The 8,948-nt window shown below is 45.8% G+C and overlaps 1 pseudogene; it reads left to right on the forward strand.

Moving 5' to 3' along the window:
- Positions 1 to 518: 518 nt before the first annotated feature.
- LOC103746170 lies at positions 519 to 2,201 on the forward strand (annotated as a pseudogene).
- Positions 2,202 to 8,948: the final 6,747 nt, after the last annotated feature.

An 8,948-nucleotide genomic window follows, 5' to 3' on the forward strand; every position in this document is an offset into this window, starting at 1 on the left:
GAGGATGCTGTTTACAAAGAGTAAGGAGCGCGGGAGGGGAGGAGGTCGCTGACCCGGAGCCGGAGCCGGGGGAGGGAAAGGCACGGTCGGGATGAGAAGGGCGGAGCGGAAGAGCCGCGCGGGGCGTGGGGGAGGCTAGGGGCAGCGCGGTGCTGGAGGGTACCGCTGGGCAGGAGAAGCGGCACGGGGAGGAGCTGCGCTGCGGGGGGCCGGGTGGAAGGAGAGGACGAAGAGGAGCCCGTGACCCTTGCCAGCTGGAGACCGGGGCGGAGGAGGCGGGCAGCGGCCAGCCGAAACTCCCTGAAAGGACGGTAACCTACGCCTGAGGTCCATCCATGTCTTCCGACCTGGCCAAGAAGGCAGCCAAAAAGAAGGTAACTGCCAAAACTCGACAGCGGCCCAGAAAGGGACATGAAGAAAACGGAGACGCTGTCACCGAACCACAGGTGGTGGAGGAGAAAAATGAGGCCAATGGCCGAGAGACCACAGGTGATGGGGGGAGGGGAGAACGAAGGTCCATGCGGTTCTCTGCTATCCGGAAACGCCAAGTGCCCATTCCTGAGCACATTGGCATCTACCATCTGACTCGTGAGATGGCACCTAGTGACAAAACACCCTTGCAGCATGTGATGGAAGTGGACACAGAGCGGGCCATGCTGGAGACGGAGGCTGAGCGTTTGCTTCTGAGGATGCCGGAGTGTGAGAATCTCATGGAACTCTACCAACGCCTGGAGGAGCTGGATGCCGAAAAGGCTGCGATGAGGGCCTCTCGGATCTTATACTGATTGGGTTTCACACCTGCCATGCTGCCTAAGAAGCTGAAAGATTTCAGTGGGGGCTGGAGGAGGAGAGTTGCCCTGGCTAGAGTCCTCTTTATTCCGCCCTTCATGCTGCTCCTGGATGGACCCACCAACCACCTGGACTTAGACACTTGTGTGTGGTTGGAAGAGGAACTAAAGACTTTCAGGCACATCCTAGCCCTTGTGTCCCATTCCCAGGATTTCCTGAATGGGGTCTGCACCAATATCATCCACATGTACAACAAGAAACTGAAATATTACATGGGTAATTATGATCAGTATGTGAAGACTGTGCTGGAGCTGGAGGAGAACCAGATGAAGAGATTTCACTGGAAGCAGGATCAGACTACACTCATGAAGAACTACATTGCCAGGTTTGGCCATGGTAGTGCCAAGCTGGCCTGGCAAGCTCAGAGCAAAGAGAAAACACTACAGAAAATGATGGCAGCAGGACTGACAGAAAGGGTTGTGAGTGACAAGACTGTCGTTTTATTTCCCATGTGGCAAGATCCCACCACCCGTTGTTTTGGTGCAAAATGTGAGCTTCAAGTACACAAAAGATGGGCCTTGCATCTACAACAATCTAGAATTTGGTACTGACCATGACACAAGAGTGGATCTGGTGGGACCCAATAGTGCAGGGAAATCCACTCTTTTGAAGCTGCTGACTAGAGAGCTGCTGCCCACAGATGGAATGATCTGGATAGGGTGTTACCATTAGCACTTATAGAGCCTGTCGCCTTTGGAGTACGTGATGAAGTGCTACCCTAAGATCAAGAAGAAGGAGGACATGAGGAAGATCATTGGGAGATATGGTCTCACTGAGAAGCAGCAGGTGAGTCCCATCTAGAACCTGTAGGGTGGGCAGAAGTGCTGTGTGGGTCTGGCCTGGATGGCCTGGCAGAACTCCCACATGCTCTTCCTGGACAAGCCTACCAACCACCTGGACATCAAGACCATTGACGCTCTGGCAGATGCCATCAATGAGTTCGAGGGTGGTATGATGCTGATCAGCCATGACTTCAGACTCATTTAGCAGGTTGCACAGGAAATTTGGGTCTGTGAGAAGCAGACAATCACCAAGTGGCCCAGAGACATCCTGGCCTACAAGGAACACCTCAAGTCCAACCTGGTAGATGAGGAGCCCCAGCTCACCAAGAGGACCCACAACATGTGAGCCCTTAGCCAGGCTTAGGTCAGGAATGCCACCTGGAGACAGTCAGCTGCGCCTGACCAGCAGCAGCTCAGGACAGAATCCTGGGGCTGTATCCCTGCATTGCTGCAGTACCGGCCAGCCTCTCCTGCCTCAGCCTTCCTTCCCTGCATCCACCTCCAGCTGTACAGCACCTGTCCATTTCCCACCCTGCTTCTACTTGGTTCTGTCTATGTCTGGACTTGGCTGGCTGCTTTCTTCAGACTTGTCCTGAGAGATGCAGACAGGGGTATCCAGGTTGGGTACCCAAGGGCCCAAGCCCTGGTTTGGCCCGTGAAGGATTCAAGAGCCTCATTTTGTGGGTTTGGGTGATATTGGAAGAATACCTGTTCCTTAGTGCTTCTGGTTTGGAGCTCTGAGCTAGGGCCTCAGTCCTGCTCAGTTTTTAATAATTATTTAACAGTATAACTTTTAGATCTGTATGACATCTATAAAGTCCAATAAAGAGGAAGCCACAGTCCTTAAAAAAAAAATACAGAACTGAAAAAAGCAAAAAAGTACATTGATGGGTTCAAAGATGCTTTCTTTGTCAGGGAGCAAGACCCAACAATAGAAAGACAAAGATAATGGGCTGGAGAGATGGCTCAGTGTTTAAGAGCACTGACTGAGCTGGGCATGGTGGCGCATGCATCTAGTCCCAGCACTTGGGAGGCAGAAGCAGGCAGATCTCTGTGAGTTCCAGGCCAGCCTGGTCTACATATTGAGTTCCAGGCCAGCTGGGGCTGCAGGGAGACCCTGCCTCAAAAACACACATACAAAAAAAAAAAAAAAAAGCACTGACTGCTCTTGTAGAGAGGACCCGAGTTCGACTCCCAGCACCCACATAGTGGCTATGAACCATCCTTAACTCCAGTTCCAGGGGAATCCAATGCCTTCTTCTGACCTCCATGGCATTGCATGACACAGTGCACTCACATACATGCAGGCAATACACTCATACACACAAAATAAAAATAATAAAAAAAATTTTTTTAAAGAAAGACACAGATGAGTTGACCTCAGGTGGCCTTTCCTGTGGTTTCCTGTGGGCTGATTAAAGCAGAGGGAAGGTCACTACAGTGCCACTGCAACTGAACTGTTATAGGAATCTGGCTGCTAGCTGCCTGATCCTGATTTCTGGAAAGTTCTAGAAAACAGCTTAACTGCAGCTTGGTGACATGGAACTGTAGCATGCCTGAGTCCAGTTTTATTTTTAGCATGGTCTGTTGAGGTCTAGTTCAAAAGCTTAATCCAAAACTATGGCCCCCTGGGAGTTTTAATTTAACAGACTGAGAAAAATCAAATAAACCTTAATTAATTCAGTGTCACTTTAGGGCAAATGTCAGAAAAGGCACTTGAGAATTCCTCCGGCAACAATCCAAGTGAAGTAAAACTTGGCCTGCCCCGTGTCTCTACCACTTATCTGCTCATAAGGCGAAAAACAAAAACTTTGCTGTGCCTAACAACTGAGACAGAGATTTTTGCAGGTTTTCTTGAAATTTCCACCAATAACATCACCCTTATGAGCCTCTACTTTAAGAATTTGGAACAAGCTAGGCAGAATGGCATATGCCTTAACTCCCAACACTGAGGCAGCAAAGACAGGCAGATCTTTTTGAGCTCAAGGCCAGCCTGTGCTACCTAGTCAGAACCCATCTCAAAAAGGAGAAGGAGGAGAAGGAGGAGGATGAGGATGAGGACGAGGACGGGGAGGGGGAGGAGGAGGAGGACGAGGAGGATGAGGAGGACGAGGAGGAGGAGGAGGACGAGGACAAGGATGAGGACAAGGAGGAGGTGGACGAGGAGGAGGAGGACGACAACAACAGCACTCAGGAGGCTGAGGCAGTTGAGGAGCCGTGAGTTGGAGTCCAGTCTGGGCTATAAGGTGAGGCCCTGTCTCAAAAAAAAAAAAAACAGTAACAAAAACAAAATGAATTTTGTGCAGTATAACTGGTCTAAACTACTCTGCCCACAGTTCCAACATTTTTAGTCTGCAGGACAATTTAATTCTAGTAGTATACTTAAAGAAGAAAGTCTTCGGATCATACTGCACAAATGAGCAATAATTACATACAATCATACTTCTCTAACTGTAGAAACTATTCCAGATGTGACTTCACCCTCCAGCTGTTACTATTTGAGCAGATCCTGTCACTGCCTGCCCTTGCTCTATATAGATTTTTAAGGTTGTCGCCTCACATTGCACAGCCAATGAATAGAAAACCTTTCTTGGTGCTAGCGCACCTATTTTTGTGTCACCTGCAGCAAGTCTATGCCTCTGGACACCATATCTCAGAAACCCTCGGGCATATTTCAGCAGATAGACATCATAGAAGCATACACACGCCAAATCCCAGGAAGAAGTCTTGCTACACTTGAGTCAGGATAAACAACACCCCCGCAGTCTTCCCTGATGAGTTCACCTTATGCCTTCTATAGCAACTGAAAACTGCCAGGTACCCTTAGCAAGCCAGCCCACAGGGATTCCCTTCAAAAGCATGGCATACATCCTACTGGGTTTCAACAAGATGATTATTGGCAGATTTTTATAATAGTTATATTTTTAATATGTATTGGGAAGAATTATGACTGGCACTACAAACCTAATTTTCATGGGTATGACTGCTAAATAAAGATATTAAATAATTATATATATATTTTAAGACAGGGTTTCAGTCAGTATATAGTCCTGGTAAGCCTGGAACTCATGATGTAGACCAGGCTGACCTCGAACTCACAGAGATCACCTGCCTCTGCCTCCCAAGTGCTGGAAATTAAAGCATGTGCCACCAGACCTGGCTTTGCTAAAGATAATTTAAATAGATATGCCTAGTAATGTTGCTGTTGCTGTTATTTTTTATAGTGCTGGGATCAAACCAGGGCCTTGTGCATGTTAGGCAAGCACTCTACCACTGAGCCACAGCCCCAGACCTTAGCTAGAGATTTATATATTTAAATGATAAACATATTTCAATCTACCTTGTAAGTTAATTTAAATATAAGCATCAAATTGATAATGTTGTGCAATGTGCAGGCATGGTAAAAATAGTGAATGTGGGAGCTGGAGAGATGGCTCAGCAGTTAACAACACTGGCTGTTCTTGCAAAAGACCCGGGTTCAAATCCCAGCATCCACATGGCAGCTAACAACTGTCTGTAACTCCAGTTCCAGGGGATCCGACAGCCTCTTCTGTCTGTCATGGGCATTGCACAACACAGGTACAGTTACCTACATGCAGGCAATACATGCATACACGTAAAATAAAATAATAATAAAATATTTTTTAAAATAGTGAATGTAGTCTATGGGTGAAGCTTAGAAAACTGGTGCTAGATCTAGTTCATCCACTGAGACACAGTTTTACTCAACAGAAAGTAAGAACCAAAGAGAAAGTGTTCTAGTTTGCTTTCCTGTTGCTGTGATAAACACCATGACCAAAAGTAACATGGGAAGAAAAGGATTTATTTGGCTTACACTTCCAAGTCAAGATCTATCACTGAGGGAAGTCAGGGCGGGAGCTCAAGCAGGAACTAAAGTGGAAACCATGAGGAATGCTGGTTACTGGCTTGCTTCTAGGCTCACATTCATCTATCTATCTTATGCAGACTAGGCCCACCTTGCCTAGGGATGGCACACCCACAGTGGGCCGAGCCCTTCTACATCAATTAGCAATCAAGAAAATGCCCCATGGACATATCCATAGGCCAATCTGATGAAGGAAATTCTTCAATTGAGGTTCCTTCTTAGATAGGTCAAGTTGACAACTGAGATTAGCCATCACAGGTGATCCATTATAGGACTGTGTTTTGTTACAAATGATCTCTGCCTTTGAGAATCTGGGAAATGTAGTTAAAACCTATCTTCATTGCTTTTCTGATGCTATAGCACAATACCTGAGATTAGATAGTTTAAAAAGACAAGAAAGATGGAAGAAATGACAGAAGAAAAGAAAATGGGAATTTGGGTATTAGAGACAAAAAATTTAAGAGGAATGACCCACATTTATATACTTTCAGCAAAGCAGTAAACAGAACACAACATTCTAGAACCTAAAAAAAGGAAGATACTTGGAAGGGGATGAATCTGTATAACATTTTGCTACCTAGAAACTTTCCCAGCCTAAGTATGGCCTATCCTTAGCAATTGAAGGCGGGAGAAATTACAAATCATCAGAACAGATGAAAGAAATTTCAGAGCAACAAGCAGTTACTGTGACTGATTCAAGTGCCACACAGCATTCTGTCTTGCTGAAAAGAAAATAGTACACCTAGCAGTCAATGCTATCTTAGCCTAAATCCCAAGTATCACAGGTAGGCTTGGTTGTGTACTGCATCTAACAGTGCTGGGCAGAATGTGAGGAAGTGAAGCCACCAGGGAAAGAGAGACAGCTCAGAGAGGCCAAGGCCTGGTGCCTATGGCCCCCATGGAAATGTGACCCACTTAGAAAGGACTCAGTCAGAAACCATTAACTGGGAAATGGAACTCGGCAAACTGAAACCTGGAGAGTTGCACCACCTCTGCCCTGTGCCCATCAGGGTTTTCCCTACTCCGGGTGATATGCAAAGACTTCCTAAGCCACAGGCTGCCCAAACATAAGGACCCATCTGGGCCCCTGAGGGCCCTGTGGGCCACATATAGCCTCTCTAGTTGATGCAAGAACATTCAAGGGACTTAGAGGAAGCCAGTGGAAGAATACTGAGGATGGGGAGAGGCTAAGGACAGGAATGAGGTCCCATTGAGTGAGGAAACATTCCAATGTTTAGAAAGTGTAACGACTTTGGTCCCTCATTGGTGTGACTATCCGCCCATGGAGAGATTGGGTGGAAACAAATAGCTAGGCTGCACAGTCTGACACGAATGGGCCTGGATCCCTCCAGGATGACCTTAAGTAAGCCATTTAACTTCTTAGAGCCTCAACCTTTTCATGTCTATAATGGGGGCAAACTTATTCTGCAAGTTTCTTCATGTTAAGCTAGATAAGGTATCATACTTAGGCCTGGAACATGCAGCGAGTATATCGCAAACCACAGGTACCTGGGGAGCTGCCTGCTTCTCAAGCACAAAGCATGCAGATAATTTGTCCAGTTATTAGGGTCTGACTCACTGTGTTGAAGTTGTGGATTTTAGGGTTGGACTGCTGATGGTCACTGAAAGATAACCACAGTGAGAACATCTGGTTTCAACTGAGAGTCTAGTCCCTGTGTTCCTTGACTCAGCTTGAGATTCCCCCTAAAAACAAGCTTTGCACTAAATTTCCCACTTCCAAGCGACCTGAAACTGTCCTTTAAAATGTTTTATTATTTTTATGAGTGTTTTGCCTCTGTGCATAAGTGCACCCATGTCATACAAAGCCCACAGAGGCAAGAAGAGGGTGTCAGATACCCTAGAACTGGAGTTACGGACGGTTGTTAGCCATCATGTAGGTGCTGGGAATCAAATAGGGTTCTCTAGAAGAACAGCAAGTGTTCTTAACCACTGAATCATCTCTCTAGGCCCCATAACCTTTAATTTAAAACAAAACAGAAACAGCCACAGAGCAGTGTGGGAGACAGCTATCTCCTCTGGCAAGCTGCCCTTCCATTAAGTGCATATTATATAGTCAGCTCACCATGGTAAAGTAGGTGAGACATTTCTTGTTGGCTTTTCTGGCCCTGATAATTTATGCACAGCAAAACCTTTATAGAAAATACCAGCAGGATTTACAGCTAACAGTGAGGTGAACACTGTGTCTTTAAAATGTGCCCCGCACCCTGTATTCATGCTTGTTAGTGCTATGCATTACATATAATAGTATACTGAATATGCTTATAGCTGCATCTGTCCTTTTGTCTAATTACTTCTTTAGAAATTCATAAATAAAATGGTTAGGATATGTAGTATACCGACTTTCTCTCTTTTTTTTTTTTTTTTTTTTTTGGTCTTTTTGAGACAGGGGCTCCCTGTAGCCCCAGATGTCCTGGAACTCACTATGTAGACCAGGCTGGCCTTGAATTTACAGAGATCTGCCTGCCTCTGCCTCCCAAGTGCTGGGATTAAAGGCATGTGCCACCATGCCCGGCTACTGACTTTCTCTTTTTAAAAACATTTTTGTTAGTTCTTTGAGAACGTCATACAATGTATTTTCATCATATTTCCCCTCAATCTCAACTCCTTTCAGATCCACCCCCCCACCCAACCAGACTTTCTTTTTCAAAAAAGAAATACATACTGCCTTCCAGAAAGCTCTTTTTAAGCCAACGTATAATTTTTACAATCGTGTGTGAAAGCCTCCTCGGCTTCTTACACTCATCAACACTCAAATCTTCACCAATCTGGTAGGAGAAAATGTCATCTCACTTTAATTTGCTGTTTTTATTAGTCAAGCATCTTTTTTATTTAGTGTGTGCGTGCACGCAGTAATGCCACAGCACACATGCAGAAGAGGTCAGAGAACAACCTGTCGGGATCAGTTCTCTCCCTCCATCATGTGAGCACCAGGGACCAAATGCAGTTCTTCAGGCCTGGCGACAGACACCCGTATATACACCGACCCGTCTCACTAGTTAAACTTTTCCTTTGGAAAGGGGTTTAAGAGAGTAGGCCCAGCTGGCCTGGAACTGGTTATGTAAACCAGGCTGTCCTCAATCTCACAGGGATCCTCTTGCCTTGCCTTCCAAGTGCTGGGACTAAAGGTATATACAACGACACTTGGATAGTTAAGCATCTTTTGAAATATATTTCCTTAGTGACTGGAGAGATGGCTCAGCAGTTAAGAGCACAGGATGCTCTTGCAAAAGACCCTAGGTTCAATTTCCAGCACCCACATAGCAGCTAACAATCATCTGTAACTCCAGTTCCAAGGGAATCCAACACCCTCTTCTGACCGCCATGAGAATTGTATGACATGGGTACATTTACACACTCATACACATAAAAAACAAAAACAACAAATCAAATATTTTTTAATATTTGCTTAT

This window comes from Nannospalax galili, unplaced genomic scaffold (genome assembly GCF_000622305.1).
Source record: "Nannospalax galili isolate Female #2095 unplaced genomic scaffold, S.galili_v1.0 scaffold1024, whole genome shotgun sequence".
NCBI classification, from domain to species: Eukaryota; Metazoa; Chordata; class Mammalia; order Rodentia; family Spalacidae; genus Nannospalax; species Nannospalax galili.